Genomic DNA, 23,462 nt, shown 5'->3' with positions numbered 1-23,462 from the left:
CAGGCAGCAAAATTCATAGCGCAACGATTAAGGAAGAAAGGGTTGCAGGCTCAGCTGAAGGTGGCGTTTTGCTCTGTTTTTCCATGTATGCAAACGGCGGGGAGCGCTGCCTGACTTTCCCATCCCCATGTGAAGCCCCAGGCCTGCCCTAGGAAGCCTGCGTGGTCTGTTATGCAGGTTGGCATAAGGCCCGGGGATGTGTCCGGTCACTCGAGTTGTCAGGGTCGCTCCCGCTGGCAAGTTTGAGGATCAGTAGCCGGGCAAGATGTCCCTCCAGGCCGTGGCCCAGCGTGGCCACCTGGGAGGCATCCTCGTGCCCCCTGTTTTGGCCGAGCGCCCGCCCTCTTGAAGCTCCCCCACCGCTGCTGTGCCAGGGGCTTTTCTGCAGACTGCTAACGGGCGGGTCGCCGACCTGGCCTTCTGCTCACGTTGGACTGTTTCTATTCCCACTGAAACTTGAATTCTTTATTTTGTTAGCCGGCACGAAGGAACGCCCTGCCCGTTTCACAGCTACGCTTTGAGGAGTACAGGCATAGGTTTAACTGCTCGGTCTGGATGCCTGTGTGCCTGTTATGTGTAGTTGTCGCTGCTTAACCTGGCAGAAAGCGGAGCACCACGCAGCCTCCCCAGCTGTGATGGGGAAAGAATCGGAAGGATGGAAGTGGGAGCACACGCGGGTTTAGGTAAAGACGGTTTGCTAGGTAAATGAAAAGGCGTGCCCGCAAGCCAAGGGAAACGTTTGCCGCTTCCCTTTGACAGGCAACTATTCAGCCGCTTCTAGGATCCCAGGGCTCACTGCACGTAACCAGCTCTTATCTAGCACGGTGTGCAGCGTGGCTGAATATGAAGGCGAAAAAAAAGCTTTACTTACCTGTATGAAGGTCTCCCTGCATTTGAATGTATGTGTAATTTCTATACATAGACTGCCGTGTCGCGCTGACCTTGGCCAGCAGCCTGATGGTGTGCGGTCTGTGTCGCGTGCCATCTTCTCGTGCACTGCCAACCTCCTTGCTGGCAGGGCGCCGTAAGAAGCAGAAAAGTCCTGGGCTCAGTGTGGGCGCTGCTCCGCAACAACAGCAGGAAGGAACTACAACGTGGATGCGTTAGCACCACCGTTTTTGTCAGAAACGCAAAAGAGCCCACCAACCCGTGCGAGGCGGTACGAGGAAAATGGGCAGTCTCCCAGACAAAACCACGACAACTACCTAGTGTAGTATAGTGGTGTACCTACGTGGCATGGAGACAATATTTTCAGTTACCTTTATCAAATCCTTTTTAGTAATTCTGTGTCTGTATGTACTGTAGAAGTTGCAGTGGCGGGCTGACCTCAGCCAGCAGCCCGATGCACAGCCAGCTACTCGGTCACTCAGTGTCCTCAACGGGACAGAGTAGGGAAGGCGATGGGCATTCTCATGGGTCAAGACACGGACAGGGAGCTCGCTCACCAGAGGCAAAGCAGAATAGACGTGGGGGAAGTTGCTTGGAGTCATTGCACATTTTGGACAGACTTGGATGGTGAGAAACAAAAGCACCTGACCCCCCTCCCCTCTTCCCCGAGCCCAAATACCCTCCTTCACTCACGAGTCCTCGACGTCCCCGCAGCGTGAGAGGTGCAGGGGTGAGGGGCGGTAGCGGTCAGTCCCCCCACAGCTCTGCTCGGCCGCTCCTTCCTCCTCCACTTCTCCCCTGTACCTGTGTGGGCTCTGAGCAGGCTGCAGCATCCCTTGGGGTGTGGTGACGTGCCCCGCCGCCTCCAGCAGCCGCTGCGGGAGAATCTCTGCCCTAGCGCTTGGAGCACCTCCTTCTGTTTCTCCTCCTGCCCATGCTTTTTCTCCACCCTTTGCTCCGGCTCCACCTCCTCCTCCTCACGCTCCACCTCCTTCTCCTCCTCCCTCTCCGCCTCCCGCTCCCCAGCTTCTCACTCGGGCATTCACGTGGCTGTCTCTCACACGGTTCCACCCTCTCTCCCCACTGCTGGGCAGCATTCTGCCCCTTCTTGCCCTTTCCTCGGGACGTTTTCCCCAGGACGCCTCCACCTTGGGTGTGGGGCTCGGTTGTGCCTTGTGGCAGTGCCGCTGGAGCTGGATGGAAACGGCTGGTTTTGACAGGGGGCAGCCCTGCCTTCTCCTCAGAGGCAGCTGGCAACCCGCAGTGCCAGCACGTGGGCACCCGCCCCCTACAGCGGGGACGATTGTATCAAAATGTATATATTGTAACATCAGAGCGCTCTCCGGCCCAGAGGAATTGGGCAGCCAATCAGAGGGACTCCTGAGAAAGCGACAGCCTTTGAAAGAGAGGCCAATCACAGAGCAGTGCGAAAACACGTGGCCTACTAAGTGCCACAAGATGGTGGCTCCGGACTGTGGAATTCGGGCTGAAACAAAATGGCGCCTCCGCTGGCTCATGAAATGGCGGCTCCTCACCCTGGAATGCAGACTGGAACGAAATGGCGCCTCCCTGTGTAGGTAGGTGGGAGGGATTTTCTGTCTTGTCCCATCCTACCTGCGGGCGGGCCCAGTAGCACTGGGTCCTCCCCTTCACCCGCAGCCCTTTCCCCGCCCCTGCACGCATCCACCCGGCGCCTCCAGCTGGTAGCCAGGAAGAACGGCGGGCTGGAGGCGCCGCTCTGCTGAGCGGCTGCAGGTGCCGGCCGCGCTGCCCGGTGGCTCTCCGTCCGAGTGGTAGGAGGTGCTCTGCTGCACATCGCGTGTAGCTGAACGAGCCCACATCTAGGATTCGGGGCGCAGGGGGGTGGGGGAGCTAGGCATTCCTTTTGAGGAGCGGTTTTCTGCACCTTTCTAAATTGCAAGGTGGGCAGCTCCTATGGTAAAGAGGGAAGATGAGAGAGCAGGTGAACGTGCGCCTGGTCCCGACCCTGCGTATGTGCCTTGAATTGCACTGGCGCTTGTCTGGATGATGCGCATGCTTGTGTCCAAGTGCCTTCTTTTGTGAGTGTGCCATGTCACATCCAGGCAGCAAAATTCATAGCGCAACGATTAAGGAAGAAAGGGTTGCAGGCTCAGCTGAAGGTGGCGTTTTGCTCTGTTTTTCCATGTATGCAAACGGCGGGGAGCGCTGCCTGACTTTCCCATCCCCATGTGAAGCCCCAGGCCTGCCCTAGGAAGCCTGCGTGGTCTGTTATGCAGGTTGGCATAAGGCCCGGGGATGTGTCCGGTCACTCGAGTTGTCAGGGTCGCTCCCGCTGGCAAGTTTGAGGATCAGTAGCCGGGCAAGATGTCCCTCCAGGCCGTGGCCCAGCGTGGCCACCTGGGAGGCATCCTCGTGCCCCCTGTTTTGGCCGAGCGCCCGCCCTCTTGAAGCTCCCCCACCGCTGCTGTGCCAGGGGCTTTTCTGCAGACTGCTAACGGGCGGGTCGCCGACCTGGCCTTCTGCTCACGTTGGACTGTTTCTATTCCCACTGAAACTTGAATTCTTTATTTTGTTAGCCGGCACGAAGGAACGCCCTGCCCGTTTCACAGCTACGCTTTGAGGAGTACAGGCATAGGTTTAACTGCTCGGTCTGGATGCCTGTGTGCCTGTTATGTGTAGTTGTCGCTGCTTAACCTGGCAGAAAGCGGAGCACCACGCAGCCTCCCCAGCTGTGATGGGGAAAGAATCGGAAGGATGGAAGTGGGAGCACACGCGGGTTTAGGTAAAGACGGTTTGCTAGGTAAATGAAAAGGCGTGCCCGCAAGCCAAGGGAAACGTTTGCCGCTTCCCTTTGACAGGCAACTATTCAGCCGCTTCTAGGATCCCAGGGCTCACTGCACGTAACCAGCTCTTATCTAGCACGGTGTGCAGCGTGGCTGAATATGAAGGCGAAAAAAAGCTTTACTTACCTGTATGAAGGTCTCCCTGCATTTGAATGTATGTGTAATTTCTATACATAGACTGCCGTGTCGCGCTGACCTTGGCCAGCAGCCTGATGGTGTGCGGTCTGTGTCGCGTGCCATCTTCTCGTGCACTGCCAACCTCCTTGCTGGCAGGGCGCCGTAAGAAGCAGAAAAGTCCTGGGCTCAGTGTGGGCGCTGCTCCGCAACAACAGCAGGAAGGAACTACAACGTGGATGCGTTAGCACCACCGTTTTTGTCAGAAACGCAAAAGAGCCCACCAACCCGTGCGAGGCGGTACGAGGAAAATGGGCAGTCTCCCAGACAAAACCACGACAACTACCTAGTGTAGTATAGTGGTGTACCTACGTGGCATGGAGACAATATTTTCAGTTACCTTTATCAAATCCTTTTTAATAATTCTGTGTCTGTATGTACTGTAGAAGTTGCAGTGGCGGGCTGACCTCAGCCAGCAGCCCGATGCACAGCCAGCTACTCGGTCACTCAGTGTCCTCAACGGGACAGAGTAGGGAAGGCGATGGGCATTCTCATGGGTCAAGACACGGACAGGGAGCTCGCTCACCAGAGGCAAAGCAGAATAGACGTGGGGGAAGTTGCTTGGAGTCATTGCACATTTTGGACAGACTTGGATGGTGAGAAACAAAAGCACCTGACCCCCCTCCCCTCTTCCCCGAGCCCAAATACCCTCCTTCACGCACGAGTCCTCGACGTCCCCGCAGCGTGAGAGGTGCAGGGGTGAGGGGCGGTAGCGGTCAGTCCCCCCACAGCTCTGCTCGGCCGCTCCTTCCTCCTCCACTTCTCCCCTGTACCTGTGTGGGCTCTGAGCAGGCTGCAGCATCCCTTGGGGTGTGGTGACGTGCCCCGCCGCCTCCAGCAGCCGCTGCGGGAGAATCTCTGCCCTAGCGCTTGGAGCACCTCCTTCTGTTTCTCCTCCTGCCCATGCTTTTTCTCCACCCTTTGCTCCGGCTCCACCTCCTCCTCCTCACGCTCCACCTCCTTCTCCTCCTCCCTCTCCGCCTCCCGCTCCCCAGCTTCTCACTCGGGCATTCACGTGGCTGTCTCTCACACGGTTCCACCCTCTCTCCCCACTGCTGGGCAGCATTCTGCCCCTTCTTGCCCTTTCCTCGGGACGTTTTCCCCAGGACGCCTCCACCTTGGGTGTGGGGCTCGGTTGTGCCTTGTGGCAGTGCCGCTGGAGCTGGATGGAAACGGCTGGTTTTGACAGGGGGCAGCCCTGCCTTCTCCTCAGAGGCAGCTGGCAACCCGCAGTGCCAGCACGTGGGCACCCGCCCCCTACAGCGGGGACGATTGTATCAAAATGTATATATTGTAACATCAGAGCGCTCTCCGGCCCAGAGGAATTGGGCAGCCAATCAGAGGGACTCCTGAGAAAGCGACAGCCTTTGAAAGAGAGGCCAATCACAGAGCAGTGCGAAAACACGTGGCCTACTAAGTGCCACAAGATGGTGGCTCCGGACTGTGGAATTCGGGCTGAAACAAAATGGCGCCTCCGCTGGCTCATGAAATGGCGGCTCCTCACCCTGGAATGCAGACTGGAACGAAATGGCGCCTCCCTGTGTAGGTAGGTGGGAGGGATTTTCTGTCTTGTCCCATCCTACCTGCGGGCGGGCCCAGTAGCACTGGGTCCTCCCCTTCACCCGCAGCCCTTTCCCCGCCCCTGCACGCATCCACCCGGCGCCTCCAGCTGGTAGCCAGGAAGAACGGCGGGCTGGAGGCGCCGCTCTGCTGAGCGGCTGCAGGTGCCGGCCGCGCTGCCCGGTGGCTCTCCGTCCGAGTGGTAGGAGGTGCTCTGCTGCACATCGCGTGTAGCTGAACGAGCCCACATCTAGGATTCGGGGCGCAGGGGGGTGGGGGAGCTAGGCATTCCTTTTGAGGAGCGGTTTTCTGCACCTTTCTAAATTGCAAGGTGGGCAGCTCCTATGGTAAAGAGGGAAGATGAGAGAGCAGGTGAACGTGCGCCTGGTCCCGACCCTGCGTATGTGCCTTGAATTGCACTGGCGCTTGTCTGGATGATGCGCATGCTTGTGTCCAAGTGCCTTCTTTTGTGAGTGTGCCATGTCACATCCAGGCAGCAAAATTCATAGCGCAACGATTAAGGAAGAAAGGGTTGCAGGCTCAGCTGAAGGTGGCGTTTTGCTCTGTTTTTCCATGTATGCAAACGGCGGGGAGCGCTGCCTGACTTTCCCATCCCCATGTGAAGCCCCAGGCCTGCCCTAGGAAGCCTGCGTGGTCTGTTATGCAGGTTGGCATAAGGCCCGGGGATGTGTCCGGTCACTCGAGTTGTCAGGGTCGCTCCCGCTGGCAAGTTTGAGGATCAGTAGCCGGGCAAGATGTCCCTCCAGGCCGTGGCCCAGCGTGGCCACCTGGGAGGCATCCTCGTGCCCCCTGTTTTGGCCGAGCGCCCGCCCTCTTGAAGCTCCCCCACCGCTGCTGTGCCAGGGGCTTTTCTGCAGACTGCTAACGGGCGGGTCGCCGACCTGGCCTTCTGCTCACGTTGGACTGTTTCTATTCCCACTGAAACTTGAATTCTTTATTTTGTTAGCCGGCACGAAGGAACGCCCTGCCCGTTTCACAGCTACGCTTTGAGGAGTACAGGCATAGGTTTAACTGCTCGGTCTGGATGCCTGTGTGCCTGTTATGTGTAGTTGTCGCTGCTTAACCTGGCAGAAAGCGGAGCACCACGCAGCCTCCCCAGCTGTGATGGGGAAAGAATCGGAAGGATGGAAGTGGGAGCACACGCGGGTTTAGGTAAAGACGGTTTGCTAGGTAAATGAAAAGGCGTGCCCGCAAGCCAAGGGAAACGTTTGCCGCTTCCCTTTGACAGGCAACTATTCAGCCGCTTCTAGGATCCCAGGGCTCACTGCACGTAACCAGCTCTTATCTAGCACGGTGTGCAGCGTGGCTGAATATGAAGGCGAAAAAAAGCTTTACTTACCTGTATGAAGGTCTCCCTGCATTTGAATGTATGTGTAATTTCTATACATAGACTGCCGTGTCGCGCTGACCTTGGCCAGCAGCCTGATGGTGTGCGGTCTGTGTCGCGTGCCATCTTCTCGTGCACTGCCAACCTCCTTGCTGGCAGGGCGCCGTAAGAAGCAGAAAAGTCCTGGGCTCAGTGTGGGCGCTGCTCCGCAACAACAGCAGGAAGGAACTACAACGTGGATGCGTTAGCACCACCGTTTTTGTCAGAAACGCAAAAGAGCCCACCAACCCGTGCGAGGCGGTACGAGGAAAATGGGCAGTCTCCCAGACAAAACCACGACAACTACCTAGTGTAGTATAGTGGTGTACCTACGTGGCATGGAGACAATATTTTCAGTTACCTTTATCAAATCCTTTTTAATAATTCTGTGTCTGTATGTACTGTAGAAGTTGCAGTGGCGGGCTGACCTCAGCCAGCAGCCCGATGCACAGCCAGCTACTCGGTCACTCAGTGTCCTCAACGGGACAGAGTAGGGAAGGCGATGGGCATTCTCATGGGTCAAGACACGGACAGGGAGCTCGCTCACCAGAGGCAAAGCAGAATAGACGTGGGGGAAGTTGCTTGGAGTCATTGCACATTTTGGACAGACTTGGATGGTGAGAAACAAAAGCACCTGACCCCCCTCCCCTCTTCCCCGAGCCCAAATACCCTCCTTCACTCACGAGTCCTCGACGTCCCCGCAGCGTGAGAGGTGCAGGGGTGAGGGGCGGTAGCGGTCAGTCCCCCCACAGCTCTGCTCGGCCGCTCCTTCCTCCTCCACTTCTCCCCTGTACCTGTGTGGGCTCTGAGCAGGCTGCAGCATCCCTTGGGGTGTGGTGACGTGCCCCGCCGCCTCCAGCAGCCGCTGCGGGAGAATCTCTGCCCTAGCGCTTGGAGCACCTCCTTCTGTTTCTCCTCCTGCCCATGCTTTTTCTCCACCCTTTGCTCCGGCTCCACCTCCTCCTCCTCACGCTCCACCTCCTTCTCCTCCTCCCTCTCCGCCTCCCGCTCCCCAGCTTCTCACTCGGGCATTCACGTGGCTGTCTCTCACACGGTTCCACCCTCTCTCCCCACTGCTGGGCAGCATTCTGCCCCTTCTTGCCCTTTCCTCGGGACGTTTTCCCCAGGACGCCTCCACCTTGGGTGTGGGGCTCGGTTGTGCCTTGTGGCAGTGCCGCTGGAGCTGGATGGAAACGGCTGGTTTTGACAGGGGGCAGCCCTGCCTTCTCCTCAGAGGCAGCTGGCAACCCGCAGTGCCAGCACGTGGGCACCCGCCCCCTACAGCGGGGACGATTGTATCAAAATGTATATATTGTAACATCAGAGCGCTCTCCGGCCCAGAGGAATTGGGCAGCCAATCAGAGGGACTCCTGAGAAAGCGACAGCCTTTGAAAGAGAGGCCAATCACAGAGCAGTGCGAAAACACGTGGCCTACTAAGTGCCACAAGATGGTGGCTCCGGACTGTGGAATTCGGGCTGAAACAAAATGGCGCCTCCGCTGGCTCATGAAATGGCGGCTCCTCACCCTGGATTGCAGACTGGAACGAAATGGCGCCTCCCTGTGTAGGTAGGTGGGAGGGATTTTCTGTCTTGTCCCATCCTACCTGCGGGCGGGCCCAGTAGCACTGGGTCCTCCCCTTCACCCGCAGCCCTTTCCCCGCCCCTGCACGCATCCACCCGGCGCCTCCAGCTGGTAGCCAGGAAGAACGGCGGGCTGGAGGCGCCGCTCTACTGAGCGGCTGCAGGTGCCGGCAGTTATCGCTGCTTAACCTGGCAGAAAGCGGAACACCACGCAACCTCCCCAGCTGTGATGAGGAACGAATCGGAAGGATGGAAGGGGGAGCTAACACAGTTTTAGTTAAATACGGTTGTTAAGTTTTTTATGATACAATACATCACCTCCACAGCCCCAGATATTTCTCAGAAGGGAATGGAGCATTTTATAAAACAAGATTCATGAATGACGGCTAGAAGTAAGTGTACACTGGGATCATTTGAACAGTCAACTCCTACGCTAATTGTAGCCACACAGAATGGTGTTTGGGCGTAGGCTGCGTTTGATTAAGTGTATAATCTCGGCTGCATATTTTAACACAAAAATGTCACTCAGTCATTCTGAGAGGATACAAAGACACGTGGGTTACCAAGTGTCCCAAAATGGCGTCTCCTCTCCGTGGAAGGCAGGCGGATACAAGATGGCGCCTCCCTATGCAGGGAGGTGGGAGGGATTTCCTGTGCAGGGCCCTGCCACCTCCGGTGGGGCTGATTGACATTGGGCCCTGCCCTTCACCTGAGGTTTCTTTCCCACCCCGGCATGCAGTCGGCACAGCGCTGCCTGCTGCTGACCAGGAAGAGCTGCGGGCCGGAGAGGCAGGTGTGTGGAGCAGGAGCAGCAGCTTTACACGCCACAGCGTTCGGTGCCTGGCTGCCCGAGTGGTAAGAGATGTTCTGTTGCACATTGGGCGTAGTGAGGAGGGCTTGAAAGTGTAGATTCACGGAAAGGGAGGGGGGCTCTCCGAGTGTTCTGGGGAGCCGTTCTGCCCCCTTTCTGGAGGGCAAGCGGGACAGATGCTGTTGTTAGCAGGGAAGATGAGAGAGCCATAGAGCTGCAGCTTGAGGCTGTGTTTGTGCGCTCCCGAGAATGCTATTGCCCAGGAGCCGCCTTTTCTCAGTGCAGCTACTCAAGGACAAGGCCCCGCGTCCTTTGGAAGGGGTGTGTGACAGGGTAATCCTGTTCCCTCTGGCTTCAAGCCACGCATGCTATTGGAAATGCAGGGTTGAATCCTGCTGTAGCCCCTGCAGCCTGAAAGGTACCAAAGAACTGGGCTCGAGGGCCCAAAGGCTGGGATTGGCAAGTGGCCTCTCCGTTTCATACTGATGCTTTCAGGAGCATAGCCATATCTTTAACTTTGGCCTGCCGAGAACTGTCTGTGGGTTACTTGTGCCTGCTGGGGTGTAGCCCTCGAGGCCCGGCTAAACAGCACACAGTGGTTCGCTCTCCCTCCCCAGGCAAGGCTGGGGACAGTACCGGCAAGGTAGAAGTGGGAGGACGCACAGGAGAGGCTGAAGGCCGTTTCCGGGGCAAGGCCCAGGCCGCAAGAAGGAGCAAGGCAAAATGCGGGATTCATTTCCAGGTTCCCGTTGGCGGGCAGATGGATATTCAGGTGCTCCCAGAAAAGCGGGGACCGTCTCGTGTCACAGTTAGCTGGGAAGACAATCAGCATTGCTCCCAGTATGCTCTCATGCCTCCTTCTGTAGGTTGGCTGTAACTGCGGAGCACGACATTAGGTGGTACGGAATATCCCCTTGGTTCAGTTTGGGCCAGGTGGCCCAGCTGGGATCCCCGCCGCCCTCCCGCAACTTCTTGTGCCACTCCAGCCTCCTGGCTCGAAGGAGAGCATAAGAAGCAGAAGCGTCCTTGGTTTCTGTGGAAGCAGCGCTCTGCTACAGCACTTAGGTGGCTGTGTGATCTGCGCTGTTCACGGCCCGATTCCCAAACCTGCAGGACAGGTGCCTGCCAGAAGAAAAAGATCTCTGCCCTAGCCAGACCCACGACAATTCCCTAGCGCACTGCAGTAGCACAAAGTGAGGGTAGTCCTGTCGCTGGAGTGAGTATCTGCGCTGCACCCGGTGGTACCGCAGCGTAACATCGTGGCTTACGGGCCCTGAGTCTGCCGAGGTGCTTCCAAAGGAAGGGGCTCTGCTGCTCCCCAAAGGCTGTGCCGCAGCAGTCTGTGGATAAGAGGATGCTCTGCCCATGCGCAGCATTTCCACCGACGCAGAGCGTAGCTACTCAGAATGCTGTGTGGGCAAACGCAGCCGAGTTTTAACAGTATCATCTGGGCTGCACAGTTGCATCTAAACCCCTGCGTTTCTACACCAGAGCCCTCCCGTAGCTGGAGGAAGCAAGCAGCCGTTCAGGACAGACCTGAGAAGACAATGGCATTTAACAAATGTGACTCAGCCAATCTGAGAGGATACAAAGACACGTGGGTTACCAAGTGTCCCAAAATGGCGTCTCCTCTCCGTGGAAGGCAGGCGGATACAAGATGGCGCCTCCCTCTGCAGGGAGGTGGGAGGGATTTCCTGTGCAGGGCCCTGCCACCTCCGGTGGGGCTGATTGACATTGGGCCTGCCCTTCACCTGAGGTTTCTTTCCCACCCCGGCATGCAGTCGGCACAGCGCTGCCTGCTGCTGACCAGGAAGAGCTGCGGGCCGGAGAGGCAGGTGTGTGGAGCAGGAGCAGCAGCTTTACACGCCACAGCGTTCGGTGCCTGGCTGCCCGAGTGGTAAGAGATGTTCTGTTGCACATTGGGCGTAGTGAGGAGGGCTTGAAAGTGTAGATTCACGGAAAGGGAGGGGGGCTCTCTGAGTGTTCTGGGGAGCCGTTCTGCCCCCTTTCTGGAGGGCAAGCGGGACAGATGCTGTTGTTAGCAGGGAAGATGAGAGAGCCATAGAGCTGCAGCTTGAGGCTGTGTTTGTGCGCTCCCGAGAATGCTATTGCCCAGGAGCCGCCTTTTCTCAGTGCAGCTACTCAAGGACAAGGCCCCGCGTCCTTTGGAAGGGGTGTGTGACAGGGTAATCCTGTTCCCTCTGGCTTCAAGCCACGCATGCTATTGGAAATGCAGGGTTGAATCCTGCTGTAGCCCCTGCAGCCTGAAAGGTACCAAAGAACTGGGCTCGAGGGCCCAAAGGCTGGGATTGGCAAGTGGCCTCTCCGTTTCATACTGATGCTTTCAGGAGCATAGCCATATCTTTAACTTTGGCCTGCCGAGAACTGTCTGTGGGTTACTTGTGCCTGCTGGGGTGTAGCCCTCGAGGCCCGGCTAAACAGCACACAGTGGTTCGCTCTCCCTCCCCAGGCAAGGCTGGGGACAGTACCGGCAAGGTAGAAGTGGGAGGACTCACAGGAGAGGCTGAAGGCCGTTTCCGGGGCAAGGCCCAGGCCGCAAGAAGGAGCAAGGCAAAATGCGGGATTCATTTCCAGGTTCCCGTTGGCGGGCAGATGGATATTCAGGTGCTCCCAGAAAAGCGGGGACCGTCTCGTGTCTCAGTTTGCTGGGAAGACAATCAGCATTGCTCCCAGTATGCTCTCAATCCTCCTTCTGTAGGTTGGCTGTAACTGCGGAGCACGACATTAGGTGGTACGGAATATCCCCTTGGTTCAGTTTGGGCCAGGTGGCCCAGCTGGGATCCCCGCCGCCCTCCCGCAACTTCTCGTGCCACTCCAGCCTCCTGGCTCGAAGGAGAGCATAAGAAGCAGAAGCGTCCTTGGTTTCTGTGGAAGCAGCGCTCTGCTACAGCACTTAGGTGGCTGTGTGATCCGCGCTGTTCACGGCCCGATTCCCAAACCTGCAGGACAGGTGCCTGCCAGAAGAAAAAGATCTCTGCCCTAGCCAGACCCACGACAATTCCCTAGCGCACTGCAGTAGCACAAAGTGAGGGTAGTCCTGTCGCTGGAGTGAGTATCTGCGCTGCACCCGGTGGTACCGCAGCGTAACATCGTGGCTTACGGGCCCTGAGTCTGCCGAGGTGCTTCCAAAGGAAGGGGCTCTGCTGCTCCCCAAAGGCTGTGCCGCAGCAGTCTGTGGATAAGAGGATGCTCTGCCCATGCGCAGCATTTCCACCGACGCAGAGCGTAGCTACTCAGAATGCTGTGTGGGCAAACGCAGCCGAGTTTTAACAGTATCATCTGGGCTGCACAGTTGCATCTAAACCCCTGCGTTTCTACACCAGAGCCCTCCCGTAGCTGGAGGAAGCAAGCAGCCGTTCAGGACAGACCTGAGAAGACAATGGCATTTAACAAATGTGACTCAGCCAATCTGAGAGGATACAAAGACACGTGGGTTACCAAGTGTCCCAAAATGGCGTCTCCTCTCCGTGGAAGGCAGGTGGATACAAGATGGCGCCTCCCTATGCAGGGAGGTGGGAGGGATTTCCTGTGCAGGGCCCTGCCACCTCCGGTGGGGCTGATTGACATTGGGCCTGCCCTTCACCTGAGGTTTCTTTCCCACCCCGGCATGCAGTCGGCACAGCGCTGCCTGCTGCTGACCAGGAAGAGCTGCGGGCCGGAGAGGCAGGTGTGTGGAGCAGGAGCAGCAGCTTTACACGCCACAGCGTTCGGTGCCTGGCTGCCCGAGTGGTAAGAGATGTTCTGTTGCACATTGGGCGTAGTGAGGAGGGCTTGAAAGTGTAGATTCACGGAAAGGGAGGGGGGCTCTCTGAGTGTTCTGGGGAGCCGTTCTGCCCCCTTTCTGGAGGGCAAGCGGGACAGATGCTGTTGTTAGCAGGGAAGATGAGAGAGCCATAGAGCTGCAGCTTGAGGCTGTGTTTGTGCGCTCCCGAGAATGCTATTGCCCAGGAGCCGCCTTTTCTCAGTGCAGCTACTCAAGGACAAGGCCCCGCGTCCTTTGGAAGGGGTGTGTGACAGGGTAATCCTGTTCCCTCTGGCTTCAAGCCACGCATGCTATTGGAAATGCAGGGTTGAATCCTGCTGTAGCCCCTGCAGCCTGAAAGGTACCAAAGAACTGGGCTCGAGGGCCCAAAGGCTGGGATTGGCAAGTGGCCTCTCCGTTTCATACTGATGCTTTCAGGAGCATAGCCATATCTTTAACTTTGGCCTGCCGAGAACTGTCTGTGGGTTACTTGTGCCTGCTGGGGTGTAGCCCTCGAGGCCCGGCTAAACAGCACACAGTGGTTCGCTCTCCCTCCCCAGGCAAGGCTGGGGACAGTACCGGCAAGGTAGAAGTGGGAGGACGCACAGGAGAGGCTGAAGGCCGTTTCCGGGGCAAGGCCCAGGCCGCAAGAAGGAGCAAGGCAAAATGCGGGATTCATTTCCAGGTTCCCGTTGGCGGGCAGATGGATATTCAGGTGCTCCCAGAAAAGCGGGGACCGTCTCGTGTCACAGTTTGCTGGGAAGACAATCAGCATTGCTCCCAGTATGCTCTCATGCCTCCTTCTGTAGGTTGGCTGTAACTGCGGAGCACGACATTAGGTGGTACGGAATATCCCCTTGGTTCAGTTTGGGCCAGGTGGCCCAGCTGGGATCCCCGCCGCCCTCCCGCAACTTCTTGTGCCACTCCAGCCTCCTGGCTCAAAGGAGAGCATAAGAAGCAGAAGCGTCCTTGGTTTCTGTGGAAGCAGCGCTCTGCTACAGCACTTAGGTGGCTGTGTGATCCGCGCTGTTCACGGCCCGATTCCCAAACCTGCAGGACAGGTGCCTGCCACAAGAAAAAGATCTCTGCCCTAGCCAGACCCACGACATTTCCCTAGCGCACTGCAGTAGCACAAAGTGAGGGTAGTCCTGTCGCTGGAGTGAGTATCTGCGCTGCACCCGGTGGTACCGCAGCGTAACATCGTGGCTTACGGGCCCTGAGTCTGCCGAGGTGCTTCCAAAGGAAGGGGCTCTGCTGCTTTCCAAAGGCTGCGCAGCAGCAGTCTGTGGATAAGAGGATGCTCTGCCCATGCGCAGCATTTCCACCGACGCAGAGCGTAGCTACTCAGAATGCTGTGTGGGCAAACGCAGCCGAGTTTTAACAGTATCATCTGGGCTGCACAGTTGCATCTAAACCCCTGCGTTTCTACACCAGAGCCCTCCCGTAGCTGGAGGAAGCAAGCAGCCGTTCAGGACAGACCTGAGAAGACAATGGCATTTAACAAATGTGACTCAGCCAATCTGAGAGGATACAAAGACACGTGGGTTACCAAGTGTCCCAAAATGGCGTCTCCTCTCCGTGGAAGGCAGGCGGATACAAGATGGCGCCTCCCTATGCAGGGAGGTGGGAGGGATTTCCTGTGCAGGGCCCTGCCACCTCCGGTGGGGCTGATTGACATTGGGCCCTGCCCTTCACCTGAGGTTTCTTTCCCACCCCGGCATGCAGTCGGCACAGCGCTGCCTGCTGCTGACCAGGAAGAGCTGCGGGCCGGAGAGGCAGGTGTGTGGAGCAGGAGCAGCAGCTTTACACGCCACAGCGTTCGGTGCCTGGCTGCCCGAGTGGTAAGAGATGTTCTGTTGCACATTGGGCGTAGTGAGGAGGGCTTGAAAGTGTAGATTCACGGAAAGGGAGGGGGGCTCTCTGAGTGTTCTGGGGAGCCGTTCTGCCCCCTTTCTGGAGGGCAAGCGGGACAGATGCTGTTGTTAGCAGGGAAGATGAGAGAGCCATAGAGCTGCAGCTTGAGGCTGTGTTTGTGCGCTCCCGAGAATGCTATTGCCCAGGAGCCGCCTTTTCTCAGTGCAGCTACTCAAGGACAAGGCCCCGCGTCCTTTGGAAGGGGTGTGTGACAGGGTAATCCTGTTCCCTCTGGCTTCAAGCCACGCATGCTATTGGAAATGCAGGGTTGAATCCTGCTGTAGCCCCTGCAGCCTGAAAGGTACCAAAGAACTGGGCTCGAGGGCCCAAAGGCTGGGATTGGCAAGTGGCCTCTCCGTTTCATACTGATGCTTTCAGGAGCATAGCCATATCTTTAACTTTGGCCTGCCGAGAACTGTCTGTGGGTTACTTGTGCCTGCTGGGGTGTAGCCCTCGAGGCCCGGCTAAACAGCACACAGTGGTTCGCTCTCCCTCCCCAGGCAAGGCTGGGGACAGTACCGGCAAGGTAGAAGTGGGAGGACTCACAGGAGAGGCTGAAGGCCGTTTCCGGGGCAAGGCCCAGGCCGCAAGAAGGAGCAAGGCAAAATGCGGGATTCATTTCCAGGTTCCCGTTGGCGGGCAGATGGATATTCAGGTGCTCCCAGAAAAGCGGGGACCGTCTCGTGTCTCAGTTTGCTGGGAAGACAATCAGCATTGCTCCCAGTATGCTCTCAATCCTCCTTCTGTAGGTTGGCTGTAACTGCGGAGCACGACATTAGGTGGTACGGAATATCCCCTTGGTTCAGTTTGGGCCAGGTGGCCCAGCTGGGATCCCCGCCGCCCTCCCGCAACTTCTCGTGCCACTCCAGCCTCCTGGCTCGAAGGAGAGCATAAGAAGCAGAAGCGTCCTTGGTTTCTGTGGAAGCAGCGCTCTGCTACAGCACTTAGGTGGCTGTGTGATCCGCGCTGTTCACGGCCCGATTCCCAAACCTGCAGGACAGGTGCCTGCCAGAAGAAAAAGATCTCTGCCCTAGCCAGACCCACGACAATTCCCTAGCGCACTGCAGTAGCACAAAGTGAGGGTAGTCCTGTCGCTGGAGTGAGTATCTGCGCTGCACCCGGTGGTACCGCAGCGTAACATCGTGGCTTACGGGCCCTGAGTCTGCCGAGGTGCTTCCAAAGGAAGGGGCTCTGCTGCTCCCCAAAGGCTGCGCCGCAGCAGTCTGTGGATAAGAGGATGCTCTGCCCATGCGCAGCATTTCCACCGACGCAGAGCGTAGCTACTCAGAATGCTGTGTGGGCAAACGCAGCCGAGTTTTAACAGTATCATCTGGGCTGCACAGTTGCATCTAAACCCCTGCGTTTCTACACCAGAGCCCTCCCGTAGCTGGAGGAAGCAAGCAGCCGTTCAGGACAGACCTGAGAAGACAATGGCATTTAACAAATGTGACTCAGCCAATCTGAGAGGATACAAAGACACGTGGGTTACCAAGTGTCCCAAAATGGCGTCTCCTCTCCGTGGAAGGCAGGCGGATACAAGATGGCGCCTCCCTATGCAGGGAGGTGGGAGGGATTTCCTGTGCAGGGCCCTGCCACCTCCGGTGGGGCTGATTGACATTGGGCCCTGCCCTTCACCTGAGGTTTCTTTCCCACCCCGGCATGCAGTCGGCACAGCGCTGCCTGCTGCTGACCAGGAAGAGCTGCGGGCCGGAGAGGCAGGTGTGTGGAGCAGGAGCAGCAGCTTTACACGCCACAGCGTTCGGTGCCTGGCTGCCCGAGTGGTAAGAGATGTTCTGTTGCACATTGGGCGTAGTGAGGAGGGCTTGAAAGTGTAGATTCACGGAAAGGGAGGGGGGCTCTCTGAGTGTTCTGGGGAGCCGTTCTGCCCCCTTTCTGGAGGGCAAGCGGGACAGATGCTGTTGTTAGCAGGGAAGATGAGAGAGCCATAGAGCTGCAGCTTGAGGCTGTGTTTGTGCGCTCCCGAGAATGCTATTGCCCAGGAGCCGCCTTTTCTCAGTGCAGCTACTCAAGGACAAGGCCCCGCGTCCTTTGGAAGGGGTGTGTGACAGGGTAATCCTGTTCCCTCTGGCTTCAAGCCACGCATGCTATTGGAAATGCAGGGTTGAATCCTGCTGTAGCCCCTGCAGCCTGAAAGGTACCAAAGAACTGGGCTCGAGGGCCCAAAGGCTGGGATTGGCAAGTGGCCTCTCCGTTTCATACTGATGCTTTCAGGAGCATAGCCATATCTTTAACTTTGGCCTGCCGAGAACTGTCTGTGGGTTACTTGTGCCTGCTGGGGTGTAGCCCTCGAGGCCCGGCTAAACAGCACACAGTGGTTCGCTCTCCCTCCCCAGGCAAGGCTGGGGACAGTACCGGCAAGGTAGAAGTGGGAGGACGCACAGGAGAGGCTGAAGGCCGTTTCCGGGGCAAGGCCCAGGCCGCAAGAAGGAGCAAGGCAAAATGCGGGATTCATTTCCAGGTTCCCGTTGGCGGGCAGATGGATATTCAGGTGCTCCCAGAAAAGCGGGGACCGTCTCGTGTCACAGTTTGCTGGGAAGACAATCAGCATTGCTCCCAGTATGCTCTCATGCCTCCTTCTGTAGGTTGGCTGTAACTGCGGAGCACGACATTAGGTGGTACGGAATATCCCCTTGGTTCAGTTTGGGCCAGGTGGCCCAGCTGGGATCCCCGCCGCCCTCCCGCAACTTCTTGTGCCACTCCAGCCTCCTGGCTCAAAGGAGAGCATAAGAAGCAGAAGCGTCCTTGGTTTCTGTGGAAGCAGCGCTCTGCTACAGCACTTAGGTGGCTGTGTGATCCGCGCTGTTCACGGCCCGATTCCCAAACCTGCAGGACAGGTGCCTGCCACAAGAAAAAGATCTCTGCCCTAGCCAGACCCACGACATTTCCCTAGCGCACTGCAGTAGCACAAAGTGAGGGTAGTCCTGTCGCTGGAGTGAGTATCTGCGCTGCACCCGGTGGTACCGCAGCGTAACATCGTGGCTTACGGGCCCTGAGTCTGCCGAGGTGCTTCCAAAGGAAGGGGCTCTGCTGCTTTCCAAAGGCTGCGCAGCAGCAGTCTGTGGATAAGAGGATGCTCTGCCCATGCGCAGCATTTCCACCGACGCAGAGCGTAGCTACTCAGAATGCTGTGTGGGCAAACGCAGCCGAGTTTTAACAGTATCATCTGGGCTGCACAGTTGCATCTAAACCCCTGCGTTTCTACACCAGAGCCCTCCCGTAGCTGGAGGAAGCAAGCAGCCGTTCAGGACAGACCTGAGAAGACAATGGCATTTAACAAATGTGACTCAGCCAATCTGAGAGGATACAAAGACACGTGGGTTACCAAGTGTCCCAAAATGGCGTCTCCTCTCCGTGGAAGGCAGGTGGATACAAGATGGCGCCTCCCTATGCAGGGAGGTGGGAGGGATTTCCTGTGCAGGGCCCTGCCACCTCCGGTGGGGCTGATTGACATTGGGCCCTGCCCTTCACCTGAGGTTTCTTTCCCACCCCGGCATGCAGTCGGCACAGCGCTGCCTGCTGCTGACCAGGAAGAGCTGCGGGCCGGAGAGGCAGGTGTGTGGAGCAGGAGCAGCAGCTTTACACGCCACAGCGTTCGGTGCCTGGCTGCCCGAGTGGTAAGAGATGTTCTGTTGCACATTGGGCGTAGTGAGGAGGGCTTGAAAGTGTAGATTCACGGAAAGGGAGGGGGGCTCTCTGAGTGTTCTGGGGAGCCGTTCTGCCCCCTTTCTGGAGGGCAAGCGGGACAGATGCTGTTGTTAGCAGGGAAGATGAGAGAGCCATAGAGCTGCAGCTTGAGGCTGTGTTTGTGCGCTCCCGAGAATGCTATTGCCCAGGAGCCGCCTTTTCTCAGTGCAGCTACTCAAGGACAAGGCCCCGCGTCCTTTGGAAGGGGTGTGTGACAGGGTAATCCTGTTCCCTCTGGCTTCAAGCCACGCATGCTATTGGAAATGCAGGGTTGAATCCTGCTGTAGCCCCTGCAGCCTGAAAGGTACCAAAGAACTGGGCTCGAGGGCCCAAAGGCTGGGATTGGCAAGTGGCCTCTCCGTTTCATACTGATGCTTTCAGGAGCATAGCCATATCTTTAACTTTGGCCTGCCGAGAACTGTCTGTGGGTTACTTGTGCCTGCTGGGGTGTAGCCCTCGAGGCCCGGCTAAACAGCACACAGTGGTTCGCTCTCCCTCCCCAGGCAAGGCTGGGGACAGTACCGGCAAGGTAGAAGTGGGAGGACTCACAGGAGAGGCTGAAGGCCGTTTCCGGGGCAAGGCCCAGGCCGCAAGAAGGAGCAAGGCAAAATGCGGGATTCATTTCCAGGTTCCCGTTGGCGGGCAGATGGATATTCAGGTGCTCCCAGAAAAGCGGGGACCGTCTCGTGTCACAGTTTGCTGGGAAGACAATCAGCATTGCTCCCAGTATGCTCTCAATCCTCCTTCTGTAGGTTGGCTGTAACTGCGGAGCACGACATTAGGTGGTACGGAATATCCCCTTGGTTCAGTTTGGGCCAGGTGGCCCAGCTGGGATCCCCGCCGCCCTCCCGCAACTTCTCGTGCCACTCCAGCCTCCTGGCTCGAAGGAGAGCATAAGAAGCAGAAGCGTCCTTGGTTTCTGTGGAAGCAGCGCTCTGCTACAGCACTTAGGTGGCTGTGTGATCCGCGCTGTTCACGGCCCGATTCCCAAACCTGCAGGACAGGTGCCTGCCAGAAGAAAAAGATCTCTGCCCTAGCCAGACCCACGACAATTCCCTAGCGCACTGCAGTAGCACAAAGTGAGGGTAGTCCTGTCGCTGGAGTGAGTATCTGCGCTGCACCCGGTGGTACCGCAGCGTAACATCGTGGCTTACGGGCCCTGAGTCTGCCGAGGTGCTTCCAAAGGAAGGGGCTCTGCTGCTCCCCAAAGGCTGCGCCGCAGCAGTCTGTGGATAAGAGGATGCTCTGCCCATGCGCAGCATTTCCACCGACGCAGAGCGTAGCTACTCAGAATGCTGTGTGGGCAAACGCAGCCGAGTTTTAACAGTATCATCTGGGCTGCACAGTTGCATCTAAACCCCTGCGTTTCTACACCAGAGCCCTCCCGTAGCTGGAGGAAGCAAGCAGCCGTTCAGGACAGACCTGAGAAGACAATGGCATTTAACAAATGTGACTCAGCCAATCTGAGAGGATACAAAGACACGTGGGTTACCAAGTGTCCCAAAATGGCGTCTCCTCTCCGTGGAAGGCAGGCGGATACAAGATGGCGCCTCCCTATGCAGGGAGGTGGGAGGGATTTCCTGTGCAGGGCCCTGCCACCTCCGGTGGGGCTGATTGACATTGGGCCCTGCCCTTCACCTGAGGTTTCTTTCCCACCCCGGCATGCAGTCGGCACAGCGCTGCCTGCTGCTGACCAGGAAGAGCTGCGGGCCGGAGAGGCAGGTGTGTGGAGCAGGAGCAGCAGCTTTACACGCCACAGCGTTCGGTGCCTGGCTGCCCGAGTGGTAAGAGATGTTCTGTTGCACATTGGGCGTAGTGAGGAGGGCTTGAAAGTGTAGATTCACGGAAAGGGAGGGGGGCTCTCTGAGTGTTCTGGGGAGCCGTTCTGCCCCCTTTCTGGAGGGCAAGCGGGACAGATGCTGTTGTTAGCAGGGAAGATGAGAGAGCCATAGAGCTGCAGCTTGAGGCTGTGTTTGTGCGCTCCCGAGAATGCTATTGCCCAGGAGCCGCCTTTTCTCAGTGCAGCTACTCAAGGACAAGGCCCCGCGTCCTTTGGAAGGGGTGTGTGACAGGGTAATCCTGTTCCCTCTGGCTTCAAGCCACGCATGCTATTGGAAATGCAGGGTTGAATCCTGCTGTAGCCCCTGCAGCCTGAAAGGTACCGAAGAACTGGGCTCGAGGGCCCAAAGGCTGGGATTGGCAAGTGGCCTCTCCGTTTCATACTGATGCTTTCAGGAGCATAGCCATATCTTTAACTTTGGCCTGCCGAGAACTGTCTGTGGGTTACTTGTGCCTGCTGGGGTGTAGCCCTCGAGGCCCGGCTAAACAGCACACAGTGGTTCGCTCTCCCTCCCCAGGCAAGGCTGGGGACAGTACCGGCAAGGTAGAAGTGGGAGGACTCACAGGAGAGGCTGAAGGCCGTTTCCGGGGCAAGGCCCAGGCCGCAAGAAGGAGCAAGGCAAAATGCGGGATTCATTTCCAGGTTCCCGTTGGCGGGCAGATGGATATTCAGGTGCTCCCAGAAAAGCGGGGACCGTCTCGTGTCACAGTTAGCTGGGAAGACAATCAGCATTGCTCCCAGTATGCTCTCATGCCTCCTTCTGTAGGTTGGCTGTAACTGCGGAGCACGACATTAGGTGGTACGGAATATCCCCTTGGTTCAGTTTGGGCCAGGTGGCCCAGCTGGGATCCCCGCCGCCCTCCCGCAACTTCTTGTGCCACTCCAGCCTCCTGGCTCGAAGGAGAGCATAAGAAGCAGAAGCGTCCTTGGTTTCTGTGGAAGCAGCTCTCTGCTACAGCACTTAGGTGGCTGTGTGATCCGCGCTGTTCACGGCCCGATTCCCAAACCTGCAGGACAGGTGCCTGCCACAAGAAAAAGATCTCTGCCCTAGCCAGACCCACAACAATTCCCTAGCGCACTGCAGTAGCACAAAGTGAGGGTAGTCCTGTCGCTGGAGTGAGTATCTGCGCTGCACCCGGTGGTACCGCAGCGTAACATCGTGGCTTACGGGCCCTGAGTCTGCCGAGGTGCTTCCAAAGGAAGGGGCTCTGCTGCTCCCCAAAGGCTGCGCCGCAGCAGTCTGTGGATAAGAGGATGCTCTGCCCATGCGCAGCATTTCCACCGACGCAGAGCGTAGCTACTCAGAATGCTGTGTGGGCAAACGCAGCCGAGTTTTAACAGTATCATCTGGGCTGCACAGTTGCATCTAAACCCCTGCGTTTCTACACCAGAGCCCTCCCGTAGCTGGAGGAAGCAAGCAGCCGTTCAGGACAGACCTGAGAAGACAATGGCATTTAACAAATGTGACTCAGCCAATCTGAGAGGATACAAAGACACGTGGGTTACCAAGTGTCCCAAAATGGCGTCTCCTCTCCGTGGAAGGCAGGCGGATACAAGATGGCGCCTCCCTCTGCAGGGAGGTGGGAGGGATTTCCTGTGCAGGGCCCTGCCACCTCCGGTGGGGCTGATTGACATTGGGCCTGCCCTTCACCTGAGGTTTCTTTCCCACCCCGGCATGCAGTCGGCACAGCGCTGCCTGCTGCTGACCAGGAAGAGCTGCGGGCCGGAGAGGCAGGTGTGTGGAGCAGGAGCAGCAGCTTTACACGCCACAGCGTTCGGTGCCTGGCTGCCCGAGTGGTAAGAGATGTTCTGTTGCACATTGGGCGTAGTGAGGAGGGCTTGAAAGTGTAGATTCACGGAAAGGGAGGGGGGCTCTCTGAGTGTTCTGGGGAGCCGTTCTGCCCCCTTTCTGGAGGGCAAGCGGGACAGATGCTGTTGTTAGCAGGGAAGATGAGAGAGCCATAGAGCTGCAGCTTGAGGCTGTGTTTGTGCGCTCCCGAGAATGCTATTGCCCAGGAGCCGCCTTTTCTCAGTGCAGCTACTCAAGGACAAGGCCCCGCGTCCTTTGGAAGGGGTGTGTGACAGGGTAATCCTGTTCCCTCTGGCTTCAAGCCACGCATGCTATTGGAAATGCAGGGTTGAATCCTGCTGTAGCCCCTGCAGCCTGAAAGGTACCAAAGAACTGGGCTCGAGGGCCCAAAGGCTGGGATTGGCAAGTGGCCTCTCCGTTTCATACTGATGCTTTCAGGAGCATAGCCATATCTTTAACTTTGGCCTGCCGAGAACTGTCTGTGGGTTACTTGTGCCTGCTGGGGTGTAGCCCTCGAGGCCCGGCTAAACAGCACACAGTGGTTCGCTCTCCCTCCCCAGGCAAGGCTGGGGACAGTACCGGCAAGGTAGAAGTGGGAGGACTCACAGGAGAGGCTGAAGGCCGTTTCCGGGGCAAGGCCCAGGCCGCAAGAAGGAGCAAGGCAAAATGCGGGATTCATTTCCAGGTTCCCGTTGGCGGGCAGATGGATATTCAGGTGCTCCCAGAAAAGCGGGGACCGTCTCGTGTCACAGTTTGCTGGGAAGACAATCAGCATTGCTCCCAGTATGCTCTCATGCCTCCTTCTGTAGGTTGGCTGTAACTGCGGAGCACTACATTAGGCGGTACGGAATATCCCCTTGGTTCAGTTTGGGCCAGGTGGCCCAGCTGGGATCCCCGCCGCCCTCCCACAACTTCTTGTGCCACTCCAGCCTCCTGGCTCGAAGGAGAGCATAAGAAGCAGAAGCGTCCTTGGTTTCTGTGGAAGCAGCGCTCTGCTACAGCACTTAGGTGGCTGTGTGATCCGCGCTGTTCACGGCCCGATTCCCAAACCTGCAGGACAGGTACCTGCCAGAAGAAAAAGATCTCTGCCCTAGCCAGACCCACGACATTCCCTAGCGCACTGCAGTAGCACAAAGTGAGGGTAGTCCTGTCGCTGGAGTGAGTATCTGCGCTGCACCCGGTGGTACCGCAGCGTAACATCGTG

At 57.6% G+C, this 23,462-nt stretch overlaps 1 long non-coding RNA gene across 22 annotated transcripts in view; it reads left to right on the top strand.

The window, feature by feature from the left end:
• Window positions 1-23,462, top strand: part of LOC101750037 — a 39,805-nt gene extending 16,343 nt beyond the window's left edge. For 4 of the 22 annotated variants that reach the window (XR_006932370.1, XR_006932361.1, XR_006932367.1 and 1 more), the window contains exon 5: window positions 1-21,975. This exon is cut by the window's left edge. This is a non-coding gene — a long non-coding RNA (uncharacterized LOC101750037). The other 18 variants (XR_005843125.2, XR_005843119.2, XR_005843122.2 and 15 more) reach the window with 18 other exon arrangements.

The sequence above is a fragment of the Gallus gallus genome, chromosome Z (assembly GCF_016699485.2).
Source record: "Gallus gallus isolate bGalGal1 chromosome Z, bGalGal1.mat.broiler.GRCg7b, whole genome shotgun sequence".
In the NCBI taxonomy this organism is placed as follows: Eukaryota; Metazoa; Chordata; class Aves; order Galliformes; family Phasianidae; genus Gallus; species Gallus gallus.
This window is presented reverse-complemented; position numbering and strand designations above follow the sequence as displayed.